General features: G+C 41.7%; 1 non-coding gene across 1 annotated transcript; it reads left to right on the forward strand.

Annotated features, from left to right (window-relative positions):
- The first annotated feature begins 9,176 nt into the window (after positions 1-9,176).
- Positions 9,177-9,248, forward strand: trnaa-ggc. Its single transcript has one exon. It is a non-coding gene; the product is annotated as a tRNA-Ala (tRNA).
- The last annotated feature ends 5,558 nt before the right edge of the window (positions 9,249-14,806 follow it).

The following is a 14,806-nucleotide window of genomic DNA, read 5'->3' on the forward strand; positions in this document are numbered from 1 at the left end:
AACCATGAAGTGAACGACCAATCTTATTCTGAGGGAGATGGCCAAAGATAAAATCAAAGAGGTAGATTTTAGAAAAGCTTTGAAAACAGAGAGGGAGGGTGTGAAGCGGAGGGATTTAATGAGCATTCAGAGAATGGGAGGGGAAATGGGATGGGTTGAAGTAGTGAAGGGAATTAGTGGGTGAGGGAGTTGGTCGCGGGAGATTGCAGAGGCAGGGCAGGACAAGGTCACGGAGGAATAATTTGAAAGTTAGAACGAGGAAGTTAAAGTAAATCCGCTGAAGATCAAGGAGTTAGTGGACTCTGGAGAGGATGAGGGTGATATATTTATACTCTGTGTAAAGGGAGCTCTGGTCTATGACTATTCATTGTCACCTTAGTTGTCCTCCCGACATGAAAGGCACTATACAAATGTAATCTTGTGTGATTGATAACCAACACTTAGCTGTAGAGTGGCTCTGGAATTTCTTACCCTCTGTGTAGCAAAGCCCATAAGAATCAACTCAGGTTAACATAACATGTAGGAGCAGGAGTAGGCCATTTGGCCCTTCGAGCTGCCCCGCCATTCAATCATGGCTGATCTTCTAATCTAACTCCAGCTAATAACCTGACGCTGCCTTATCCGCATATCCCTTAATCCCTTTTGCAATAAGAAATCTATCTATCTCAGTCTTGAATGTGTTCAAGGACTGAGCGTCAACAGCCCTTTGGGATAGTGAGTTCCATACATTCACTACCCTTTGAGTGAAGAAGTTCTTCCTCAACTCAGTGCGAAAGGGTTGCCTCTGATTTTAAGGTTGTGACCCCTGGTTTTAGTTTCTCCAACCGGGGGAAGCAATCTCCCACTATCTACTCTATCATGGCCTTTGATGATCTGATAGGTTTCTATAAGATCCCCTCTAATTCTTCTATTAGAGAATATAGGCCCAAATTGGTCAGCCTATCCTCGTAACTCATCTCCTTCATCCCTGGTACCAACCTAGTAAATCTACGCTGCACCCCCTCCAAGGCAAGTACGTCCTTCCTTAAATAAGGAGCAAAACTGCACACAGTATTCCAGGTGTGGTCTCTATACAGTTGCAGCAAGACTTCCCTACTCTTATACTCTAATCCTTTCATAATGAATGCTAACATACCGTTCGCCTTCCTAATTGCTGCTGCAGCTGCAGACTAACTTTCTGTGATTGGTGTACAAGGAACCCAAGTCCCTCTGGAGGCGAACACATTCCAATCTCTCCCCTTCTAAAAAATAATCCACTCTACTGGTTTTGCTACCGAGGTGGATGACTTCGCACTTCCCTACATTATACTTCATGTCCCACCTACCTGCCCAATCACGTAACCTATCTATGTCACGCTGCATTTTTGTAATGTCGTCCTCTGTGTTGACACTTCCTCCTAGTTTTGTGTCATCCCCGAATTTAGATATATCAACTTTGATGTCCTCATCTAGATCGCTGATGTAGATGGTAAATAGCTGAGACCTAAGGACTGATCCTTGTGGCACTCCACTAGTCACATCCCACCAATCTGAAAAGGACCCGTTTATCCCTACTCTTTGTTTCCTACCCGTTAACCATTCCCCAATCCAAGTGTATATATTTATTTTTATTTCTACTTTATCAGGTCATAAAGACTACAGTAATTATTATCAAGTGTAGTGACTTAGAGAGGTAGGAATGCAAGGTGCTCGATTTGGTAAAAACAACAACAACTTGCATTTTTATAGCGCCCATCCTGCAGGGTAACTGGGGAGACTGGCTAAGAAGGCAATTGAAAAGTCAAGTCAAGAGGTGACAAATGCATTGATGAGTGTTTCAACTGTGTCTGGAGTTAAACAGATATAATCAGAGGTTAATAATAATGGTGATGATGATCTTTGCATTTTTATAGCAGCTTTCATGTTGGCAGGACATCCCAAAGCGCTTCACAGGATAGTGTAAAGTGGAGCAACTGTATATTTCTGGGCAAATAAAGCAGCCTATAGGGAAGGTGGGTAGTCTGGAATGAGCAGAAGGGTTTGCTTCATCTTCCTCTCTCATGGCCTTGTCCCAGCACCTTGGGACACCCTCACAATGTGAAAGACGCTATACAAATGTAATCTTGCTGTTGTTATTTTGTTGTTGTGATTTCGATGGGAAGTGACTTAGTTTCTTGTCCCAAGTGGAAATATAATTGCGCCTCTTAATACTAACCTGGATGAGACCTGCCGACTGGGAACAAAACTCTAGATGAAACCTGGGACCCTTCTGGTTCAGCACCACAGCGGTGGTCTATCAAGGGAGCTCCCAGTTCAGACATGGAGTCTAATCCACATTAATGTATTGCTTATTCTCACTAGTGTGCCAAATAGAAGAGCATTAATTACCAATGGGCTCCAGAGCAGTTTCAAATGTACACTTGATCCAAATTGGCTTGACTCAGATCTATTAAGAATCATTACAGGACATCAGTCACTGTCTACATCAGGTAGCTATAGACTTTGATCACAACTGACAGGAGCTTCAAAACCTAAAGAGAAACTGGAGGAAGATGCTGAATGTTTTCGCCAAACAAGAAGTCAGCTGTGGTTATTGTCCAACAACTAGCACTGGGCACAAAAGCATAAGAACAGCTAGACAAAAAAATAGACCAAAGCCCATCTAGTTTGCTGTCCACCTTCCCGGCGGTTGCTCGCGCATATGTCCCAAACTTCCTATGTATTATATCCCCTAATGTTATTTCCTAAAAGAAAACTATGTACTTTGTGTTTGAAGGAATCAATATTTCCTGCTTCAACCGTCTCCCTCGGGAGCCTGTTCCACAGGTTTACTATTTGCAGAAAAATGCAGAACAAAACAATTCGAATAACATCATCTTTGGCAGTGACGATAATAATACTCCTTGCACTTGATATAGCACCTCATCACATCTTCGAGACGTCTCAAAACACTTCACAGAATGTACTATAAATTAAATTGACTGTATATTTTGGAGGAGAAACGCAGTAGCGAATGGCATATAGCAGTGTCCTACAAACAGCCGTGGATTGTGTTACCAAATTATTATTTATTTATTTTATTTTTTGAAGGGAGTATTACCACCACAAAGCAATTAACTAACAACTTCCTACTTACAGCTAGGTCAACAGAAACATGTGGAGTAAGGAAACTTGCCTAAGGTTTCGCCCTTATTATTGTTGGGAACTTTCCTGCAAAGACAAGTGCTCTAATCACTAAGCTACAGGATTGCACAAAGAGAAATAGACAGATTTCCTGGAAGCATTTCAGCATGATAATGCTATCTGAAAGGCTCTGCACAAGAGCCAGTTATTGTTGGAGATAGAATCCTAAACATCAATGCAGCTCACATCTTTATATAGCACTTTTCAAAAGGCGAAATGTCTCAAAGCACTTCACAGATAAGATGAACACTGAGCAGGGAGAGAGGAGGAAGCGAGGGTAATGGATGTTGATTAAAAGCAACCGGGTCCCTACTTACTGCCTGACAAACAGTACGGAAACTTGCCCATCGTCTCGCCTTGCTGGGATTCGAACTCAGGTCCTCTCTCTTGCGAGGCGAATGCTCTATCCACTAAGCTGACAGGACTCCACACTTTAATACATGGGTAAGCGATATCCCTGCGCACAACACCACAGCCAGTTAATTTACGTTTGGGGGTGGACTTTGGATGAGGAGTGGAATACAAGGCAGGATATCAGAGAGAAAACGTCCACTTTTCTTGAAAAGGAAGGAGGGAGAGAGGAGGAGGGGATTGGGGGTCGGGGGGGGGGGGGGTGGGGTGGGGGGAGGTCTCCCTTTACATCGTCTCATGTTGGACTTCAATGACTCAATCCACCAAAAATCATGGTGATTTCAAATGCAGAAAATGAGGAAGAGAAGGAGAGATTTGCAGAACTTTTAAATCACAGAATCCCGTGAAGTATCAAATCGTGTGCATCTTATCCAATGTACATCAAGCCGATGACATTATAACAAGCCCATCAGAATTTGAGATTCATCCAGGCATGGAATCAGCAGTTTCAAGTCTCACTAGCTCGCTGTATCCAAATACTTTAGGGGGTAATTTTAAAGCAATTTGTGATTGTGCAATGCCATCTATGACTTTACCCTATAAAAGTCTCGCACAGTAATTGGGATTTTGACTCATGTTCATTCAGGTGTAGACACGCACATGTCAAGGATTTGTTAAGAGATAAAAGTCCCACAATTTCCACAACACGGAGGCATTTTGTTGGAAAAAACAGATTGTTTCTGATCCTGGTCAGGAAAGGGCTTAGTATCTGCTTGGCTCAGTTGGTAGCACTTCCTGACAAAAGATTGTGGGATTAAGGCCAATGTCAAGCTAAGGTTCTTCCAGCCTGTTCTTCATATGGATGATGATGATGCCACTGAAAAAAAAATAGTTTCTCCTTGTATCCTGGCTAAGAACTCTCCAGATCAGAAGGAGGCCATTCGGCCCATTGTACCTGGGCCGGCTCTTTGAAAGAGCTATCCAATTCGTCCCACTGCCCTGCTCTTCCCCCATAGCCTTGCAATTTTTTTTCTCTCTTTAAGTATATATTCAATTCCCTTTTGAAAGAAATAGATTATCCATTATTCATGACAATTCATTGGATGCAAAATGAATATTTGCTCACCAAACAATCACAAGGCATCAAATTGATGTAAAAAGGCGAGTTCTCTCAGGTGGGATTTTATAATAATAATAATCCTTCCATTTTATATAATGCCTATCACAACATCAAAATGTCCCTCACACACTTCACAGGATTTACTGTAAAGTGGAGTGACTGTATTCTGCAGCTGAACGCAGCAGCCAATTTATTTGCAGCGACGTCCCACAAGTAGCCATGTTAGTAAATGACTGATTTTATTTGGAGGATTTTTGGCCAGGACACCAGCAGAAACTCGCTTCTCTTTTTTAATAGTACCAGGGGAATCTTCAACCATCCTTCTGATAAACTAGTTACAAAGGTCACAAGATTAAGGCAGGGATTAACTTGCAACGTGCTAAGCAATGTTGTTAAGAAACATCACAAATTGGAACCCATAATATTATTTCTTGCAAAGTGGGGGAGGACTGTCAAAGTTATTTCTGTACAATTTAATTTTCACACGGTATATTTTTTCTCATAAATATGCTTGCATGCATTAAATCTTTCATAATCTTAAATTTAAAGGTAGGATGGTGAACAGCAAGATCCAACTAGATTGGAGCATCAGCCTGGACTGTGAGATGAAAGTCTTGAACCAACAACCTTCTGACTCAGAGGCAGGACACCAGGCTGACACCTTTGATAGACACATTTTTTAGGAAACAAAGCAATGATGAGATATGGAGAAAGGCTGGTGTAAATCCCTCCCTTTCTTTCAAAGCAAGTCTTGAAACTTGATTTGAGATATCATCCTGACGTGAAATGCGCTGTACAAATGTCAATTTTATTGTAATTGTATTGTTTTGTAATAGCATTAAAATATGCAAGAGAATTGATGATCTTTGCAGCCCAGAAGAAGGCTATTTGGCCCACTGTGTCTGCAGCTCTTTGAGAGAGCAATCCATTCAGCCCCATTTATCTGCCTTGCTTCCATACCCCTATAAATTCCACTTCTTCAGATATGTAGCTAGTTTCCTCTGGCCTTGACCTGCACACCCAGCAGAGCAAACCAGAGCAGCTAATGCATTGGTAGAACTGGCTTGATACGCTGAACAGACTCCTACTGCGCCATATGGATGTTAGATTCAAATGAACATCCTGCAGTGTAATTTCTCCCCAAAACGATTTTCGAAGTGTACACAGCTGGTTCTCTCCAACTCTGCGAAGCCTTTGTGCTCTCGTTCCCACACCCTGTACATGAAATGTCACTTATTATAGAAATATTTCCCTCAACTTGACAGTTAATATTATTTTCTCGAGCTTCAGGAGTAACAGAATTCACTGTCTTTAATTCCTCATCATAACAACACATTAAATCAATGCCACATTTGCTGTGGCTTTTCAGCCAGTGATATTGCAGTTTATGCATTGCTTCATTAGAATCAATGAAATGTACTGCTGACAAATGGCCCGTGAAATACCCAATTGATTTTGTCTGCCTTTTACTGCACCTATCACAATCTGAAAAAAAAGTCTAACCTTATAGATTTTTTTCTGATTATATCCTATAAACATTTTGAAAAACCTTTGAAATCCTTTTAAGCCACAGTTGCTGGTTTTGTGATCCGATTTCAGTTCCCGAACACAGGAAGGACACTGTGAGGATGGAGGTTGAGCAGCACAGATCCATTAGGATGATAAAATTCATGACAACCCTTGCATTTAATATTGTGTCTCATCACATTATCGAGACATCTCATATCACTTGGCAGGAATTCGCTGTATAGCGCAGTGATTCCATATTTGTAGGTGACCGTCGCAGCTAATTTGCACACAGCAATATGCCACATACAGCCACAGAGTGAATGAGTGATTTTACCTGGGGAATTGCAAGCCAAGACACTGGGAGAAATTCTCTTCTCTTTTCAAATAGCACCACAGAATCTTTAACATCCACCTGAACAGGCAGACCTGGATTTAACGTCGCTTCTCAATGATGACATCACCTCCAACAGCGTAGAGCGCTCCCAGCACTGCACTGAGGAGTCAGCCTGGAGCTCAAAGTCCGAACGTGAGGCATGAACCCGCAAACTTCCGACTCATAGGCGAGGTTGCTACCCACTTAGTCAGGCTGACACCTAAGAGGGAGTTTAAGAGATTTTTTCAATACACAAAGGGTTTTTAAGATATGGAATAAATATCCGATTAAACTATTGATTGAAGCGGAATCCCATAATAGATATTAAAAGGAAGTTTACACTCCAGGGAATTTAGTGTCGGGCAGTGGGTCCCACTGGGTATTATGCCCTCAGAAGACAATCTCTCAATATTTGTGTAATAAAAAGATTTTTCATTAGCCCTATGACTAGCTGGTGAAACTTTCCCTATTTGCAATTGATCCTTAATTAGGCTGCTTCTAATTAGTGTAACACAGTGTAATACCGGTTGCCCCAATGCTAATTTGCTTCCCTGCTATAATCACTTCGCTGTCCTGTTGGCTGGGTTAGAACGAAGCCAACCTTTCCATGTTTCTGCAATTATTAAGCAAAAAAACTAAACACGGTTAATTCTGTGAAGTAAATAAGCTGTTCCACATGGTGTTTTGGTTTTTAATTGCTGTACTGATTCCCTAAAGGCCATTCATTTCATTTCAGGCTAAATCAACAGGTGCTGGTAATAAAGACACATTGACATGAGAGAGTATCTTTCTCAACTTTAACAACCCTCATCCATAAAGCCACCTCAGAGACACAAGGAAATAGCCACTGTCATACACACACACCAAGAAAAAGGTTCCCAGTGCATACTATAATTAATTAGTACTAAAATGTTTTTGAGAACCATTTATATACAAGAATTCTTATTCTTATTGTTATTTCCTTGAGCACGAATTTTGATTGAAACCTTTGGTCAAATTGAAGCTCACTTATCCAATAGTGACCAAAATGTCCAATCGAGCAAGTTCATTCATTCATATTCAGTCAATGGTTCGATGGTTCAATGGTTCATTCATACTCAGCCAGATGAATGTTGGTGGGAAGCAGGTACTAACATAAATACTTATTACACAGCAAAAGAAGAACAACCCTAAATAGGGGGACATTTACATTTACAGAATATTCTGTGAAGCGCTTTGAGACATCTATCAGATGTGAAAAGTGCTATATCATAGGGATGGAGATTTCAAATATTATAATTAATAATACTCTTTGCATTTGGTATAGAGCTTTATCACATTGTTGAGACGTCTCTACGTGCTTCACAGAATACCATGTAAAATAAATTGACTGTATATTTTGTGGGGGAAATGTGGCAGCCATTTGCGCACCATAGTGTCCCACAAAGTCGTGGATTGAGTTACAAGATTTTTTGAGGGGATTATTACCCCTAGAAAACGATCCTTAACCACCTCTCTTCATTAATTAGATCCCAGGAGACATCTCAAAGTGACCCAGAAAAACTCGAAATGCCTTAAAATATTACATCGCACAGAATTTTTGGAAAGCTATCTTAATTACAGTCACATTTGCAGTTCTTTGTCAGGTCTTCAAACTGTGTTGTGGGGTTTTAACACCTGCCTGAAGAGAATTTAGTTTAAGGTCTCAACCAAAATACAGCAGCTGCAGTAGAATTTACTGGCTGAATCATAGATTCAAGTCCCGAAACTCAATTTGGATCCACAACCATGTTTCCCCATAAAATACACAGTCACTCCACCTTATAATATATTTCTGTGAAGTGCTTTGAGACATCTCAATGATAATAATAATAATAATCCTTGCATTTGATATAGTGCTTTTCACGTCGGGAGGACGTCCCAAAGCGCTTCACAGAACACACTGTAAAGTGAATTGACTGTATATTTGTGGGCGAACGCGGCAGCCAATTGCGCACAGCAATGTCCCACAAACAGTCGTAGATTGAAAATGACCAATTTATTATTGTTTTGTTTTTTTGGAGGGATTATTATTAGGCTCTGTGTGGAGTAAGGAAACTTGCCCAAGGTTTCGCCCTCTGTCTGGAATTGAACTCAGGTCTCTCACTTGCAAAGCGAGTGCTCTAACCACTGAGCTACAGGACTCCATGATGTGATAAGTCCTTTCAAATAGGGAATTGGATAGATAAAAAGGAAAAATGTGCAGGGCTATGGGGTAAGAGCGGGGGGAGTGGGACTAGTTGGAAGCTCTTTTCAAAGAGCCGGCACTAGCACGATGCGCCGAATGGCCTCCTTCTGTGCTGAAAAATTCTACGATTCTATATCAAATGCAAGGATTGTTATTATTATTACAACCATTTAACCAGCACACCAGAGAGCTACCAAATGAGCCAAGATGTCACTACTGGCACATTTGTACTAGATGAGCTATTTTACATACATAATTTATAGTTTGGGCTAATGCATTTACCAACTGAGCCACAGGGTTGCTAAGGAAAGGTGATGGCTTCTTGTGTTTATTTGAGGTTGGTTCTATTTGTTCACAATATAAGGTTTGGCTAAGTTAGGCACGCTCTGTCCCCCTCCTTTCCACCATCAGTGACCGAGCTTTCAGCTTCTACGTCCCTAACCTCTGGATCGTGGAGTCCTGTAGCTCAGTGGTTAGAGCACTCGTCTGGCAAGCAAGAGACCTGGGTTCAATTCCCAGCAGGGTGAAACCTTGGGCAAGTTTACTTAGTCCAAACGCCTGATAATAATCCCTCCAGAAAAAAAAATTGATCACTCAATCCACGACTGTCTGTGGGATGCTGCTGTGTGCAATTGGTGCCACAGTTCACCACAAAATATACAATTAATTCACTTTACAGTGTATCCTGTGAAGCGCTTTGAAACATCTCAAAGACGTGATAAGGTGCTGTATCAAATGCCAGGATTATTATTATTATAACTCTACCTCATATCTTTGCCTCACCCCTTCTCTCTCCGTCTCGTGCCCTCTCTATCTGAATTTAAATACCTCTTCGGCCCTGCCTGTGGGTCACTTCTCCCTCCGCCTTGCTTATCATCTGATCCCATTACTGTGAAGGGCGCTATATAAATGCCAGTAGAACTTCTTCTGACTCTGTCCAGAAGATTCAATTGAGGTCACCCATCAATTTCCTGCCCAACATCTCTAGCAACCCTTCATGGCGATACAGAAAACTGTACTGTTCTCTGTCTAACCTTTGCTGGAGAGCAAGCTGCATGCTTTGTCCTCAGAGGGTTTGTTCTGAGGTGCTCCCCGCTGGATGCAGGGGACGGTCTGCCCTACTCAGCCGCTCTGAAAGATAAGAGCATCTGGGCGGCAAGGAGAAATGTGTCAGAGCTTACAATGAATCATTAAGCGCACCACAATGGGTTGTGTGATCAATCACATTTAATTGGTCTTCGGAGACCCTGTTGTTTAGAAGCTGGCAAAAGATGTCAGGCTGCACTCCAACACAACTCAGCACTTTCTCTGGCTAATGTGTTAACCCTTTGTGCGACAGAACGCCATAATTTCTGGCAAACAGGTTCGATTCCCAGGCAGGGCCAAACGTTACTCCACGCGCCTCTATTTAGCTAGTAGTATGTAGGAACCCGATTGTTAGTCGATTGGTGGATCGTTTTCCAGCTGTAATAATCCCTACAAAAAAAATAATAATTTGGTCACCCAATCCATGACTGCTGTGTGCAATTGGCTGCTGTGTTTTATCCATAAAATACAGTCAATTCACTTCACATAATATTCTGTGAAGCGCTTTCACACGTCTCGAAGACATGAAAAGGTGCAATATCAAATGCAAAGATTATTATTATTATAAACCTTTGAGTCACACACCATTATTTGTGGCATGAAACGGCAAAACAATTTTTTTTATCCCAAAATCAAACCCGAACATGTGATAATTACTTCCCTCGGCGCCTGTGATTGACTCCTGGCAACTTTAAAGCAATTGCTGCGACGTCGGGAGAGACAGAGGCAGAGGCAGAGGCAGGGCTGACCAACTGCCAGTGCTCGGGCTGCCAGCAAGTTGGGAATCAGCAGCGAATAAGGTTCAGACTGATGGTATCCGTCTCTGTATAATCCTCGGGCAGTGCTGGCCATACGGCCAAATTACTATCCCGGGTGTTTTTGTTCTTCTGAAAAATGATACGTAAAACAATTTATATTGATTTTTGATATCCTGGCAGTGAAATTTTCTCCTGGATTTTGATTTATAATCTGCTCTCCTCACACCCCCCCCCCGCCCCCCACTGCCCCTCCCTCCTCTGTCACCACCTGAGTCATGGGTCTGTGGTAACATTGGGATCAACTATTTTGCAATTGGCTGCTGCGTTTCACCCACAAATACACAGTCAATCGGCTTTACAGTATATTCTGAGAAGCGCTTTGAGACGTCTCGACGACTAGATCAGGCGCTATAACAAATGCAAGGAATATTATCCACAAGGTGAAAGTTCAGCTATCTACTGCAATAATTGTAATTTATTAATTATTCAATTATTTATGAAATCGTATTATTTTCAAAAAAGACGCTAAGGTTTTGACAGTGTTAAAGCTACTTCCCACCTCCAGCCCTGCATGTGCAGATGGCTCTTTCAGTGCGCAATACAATCATTAACTTTTAATGTCTGTACGGCCATATGTGCCTGTGTAAATGATGGCACCTTCCAGATGAACGGGGTATAAAAGATTGTGAAAGTCAGTGATTGGAAGTATGGCACGTTAAACAAGGTGGAAGGCAGAGTTAGCAATAAAACTTTGCTCGGTGACTGAGCTTTCAGCTTCTACATCCCTAACCTCTGGATCGTGGAAGTCCTGTAGCTCAGTGATTAGAGCACTCGCCTGGCAAGCCGAGAGACCTGGGTTTGATTCCCAGCAGGGTGAAACCTTGGGCAAGTTTCCTTACTCCACAAGTCTGACAATAATCCCTCAAAAAAAGTAATAAATTGGAAACTTCAATCCACGACTGCTTGTGGGACGCTGCTGTGCACAACTGGCTGCTGCGTTTTGCCCACAAAATACAGTCAATTCACTTTACCGTATACCCTGTGAGGCGCTTTGAGATGTCTAGACGTGAAATGCACTATATCAAATGCAAGGATTATTATTATTTATTATAATCTCATTCCCCTGCTCTTTCCCCTGACCTATTAGAATTATTTTTTCCTCAAATATTTTTCGAATCCCATTTTTAAATGCTGCTATGGACTCAATATTTTCAATAGTCATTTGCAGCAAGATTTTCCGTAGCCTGGAGCTCTGAGCCTTTCCTGATGAACTCTTTTTTGATGTAGTCCATATGATGTCGGCCTTTCCTGTAGCATATTGCCATCTACAGGCAAACCACAGCAACGTCAGTAACAAACAGCAGGGGAATAATCTGCAGTATAAAGGGTAATAAAAATGCTTATTACCACACTCAATGTGCTCCAAAGCGTTATTCGATCAAGGTGTTTTAACATTAAAAACGTGTTTAAGCACATTACATGTAAATGGTTTCGAATGCGGTGACTGTGTTTTTGTAGCGAAAGTGGCAGTCATTTTGAGAACAGCCCAAACACAGCCATAAACTTCATATCTAATTAACCTGGAGCATTGCTGGTTAGAACACTGGAAGAAACTCCCTCCTCTTATCCAGTGTTATCGTGAAATCCTTTAGGTCCACCTGAATAGGCAGACAGAACATCAGTTTAACAGCTCATCTGAAGATGATAATAAATGGCCTCTTTAACAAATAGTGGTGGAGGCTAAAATGACTTAGCATTGTGTGTGTGAGTGTCTGTATGGTGTTTGATCAGGAATCATACTCACAAATGTCAGTTTGGCTTGGTTGACAGCACTCCAGTCCCGAGACAGCGCCTTGGGACATCCTCCCGACGTGAAAGGCACTATACAAATGTAAGATTGTTGTTGTTGTTGTTGTTGGATCATAGGATTATTGGAGCAAGTCCCACATCCTTCTGATTGACCCAACCACCAGCTCAGGTGAGGATCCCTCACTGTACAGCGCTTCGGGACATGACATGAAATGACGTGAAAGGTGCTATGCAAATGTAATTTGTTGTCAGGTTGTTGTTGATTACTTGGTCATACACTTCCATGGCTCTCTGTGGGACCGTGTGTGTGTGAGAGCGCATGTGTGAACGCGTGTGTGTGAGCGCGTGTGTGTAAGACTGCATGTGTGGAGCGTGTGTGTGTGTGAGTGTGAGAGCGCATGTGTGTGAGCGCGCTTGTGTGAGCACGCGCGTGTGTGTATGAGCGCGCGTGTGTGAGCGCACGTGTGTGTGTGTGTGAGCGAGCGTGTGTGTGAGAGCGCATGTGTGTGAGTGTGTGTGAGAGTGTACGATTACTTTAAAAGAACACAAGTTGACAATTATTCGCTGTAAAGTGAGTTTTGACATAGGATAAAATTCCTCCTGGCACTAGATTTACTCTATTAATGTAGCATTTTCCAAGCATACAGAATTTGGCAAATTCTTAAAAGAGCCTTAATGTTGATGCTTTTCTATAATGTCCTTTTAAGAACTACAGGGAACCTGCTTCAATTTTAAAATGGAATTCAACAATTTGCTAAATTCAGCAACCATCCGAAATATTATATTCAAGTGAATCTGGACTGAATGAAAGTTTCCCCCAATAAAGCGCAAGTTTTCTCTCTCTCTCAAACAATAGCCATTTGAATGAGATACAACATGTTATGCAGTGCCCCAAGCACCCCCTGCATTGAATCAATCGTGGAGGAGAGACCTTGGAGGAAGGGGATGACTTCTTCCTATGATATATTTCAGCTTTTATAATGCAATACAATATTTGGTTCATCTTCTGGTTTATTGATATGGTGGAGAGATGGTACTGTCAGCACAAATCTGCCTTCCATTAATCTCAAAGCAAATGTTTGCAATGCCACCAAATATCCTTAGCTTTGCTTAAAAAATATCTCCAATACTAGAGGCATGTCCAGATCAAAATTATTAATGATTTTTGTTTTGTGGCGCTGTGCGTTTCATTCTTCCATCCTCACTTTGTTTCCGTGTCAAAGTAGTTGTCAGTCCAGAAGTGATGCTTACAGCAGATGTGAGACCAAGACTCAGTCAGCCTAGTTTTGAATTCTGTTCTCCACGATAAGAATTCCTAATAGGTTTTCCACTCTGGTGTCTGACAAATTACTCACCTGTGAAGCCATCAATCTTGTGTAGAAAACCGAGTGGAAAGCAAACCTGATAGAATTTAATATACATCAGATATCGCCCACCTTGGCACTGATGTGAGCAGGCTCCTGTTAATGCACTGCTATACTGACAGAACCATATTCTTACACAACGTTTCTAGAAATCTATGAAATTAAAATAGATCTTACAAAACATCAGGTTGTTATAAGGTCTATTAGGAACCTGAAGTTGATTTGAATTTGACTTCCCATTTATCTTGGCAGAGAAAATAAATCAGTTGGAAGAGCTCTGGGGGTAGACAGTGGATGGGAGTAGTGGTGCAAAACGTCTTTGACTGTACACCACAAGCACTCTTGCTAATCGTGCATCAGTATTGGATTTGGAAGACAAAGAGAATTTCAGCAAAACAAATCTGACTGAGCCAATTGGCTGTTTTTTGCCCACAAAACATAGTCGCTACATTTTCCAGTGAAGTCCTGTGGTGTTTTGAGGCATTCCGCAACATGAAAGGAGTTGCATCAAAGGATTACTACAATGCAGAGTAATTTCATAAGAGTATACAGAGCTGGAAAAAAATTGAAGGTCACGCCTCACATTGAGCTAAGGGAATTAAAACATTTTTTTAATAATGTACCTCAGCTGATTTTTCTTAGTCAGCTGGGTGTCTGATACACAGAAGCCCTTTGCCACGTTTAAGATTATGCAAATACAAATGGAAATATATCTCAGTTTCCGGCATGGAATCCACTCTCCCCCTTTGGAAGGATGAGAAAGTAACACCAGTAAAGTGATCAATCATTGTTTAACTGACGGGGTCAGATTCTGCCACTGTCAAGCCAGGACACTACCCCGTGTGAAGGACGTTATAGGAATTCAAGTTGTTGTAGCTCTGGGAAGAATTAGACACGGGTTGGTGAAAGCATAGGCCTGGGGACCCCAGGGTATGTGTTGGGTACTGCTGGAGTTTAAAACTCGGTTTGCCATTGTAAACAGTCTCGAAAGCTACTCATTACTTCTGAGCGAAAACTCCATTAAAATCATGGGAGGGACCATGTACAACTTTTATTTTTCACCTAGTT

This window comes from Callorhinchus milii, unplaced genomic scaffold, assembly GCF_018977255.1.
Source record: "Callorhinchus milii isolate IMCB2004 unplaced genomic scaffold, IMCB_Cmil_1.0 Scaffold24, whole genome shotgun sequence".
Lineage (NCBI taxonomy): Eukaryota > Metazoa > Chordata > Chondrichthyes > Chimaeriformes > Callorhinchidae > Callorhinchus > Callorhinchus milii.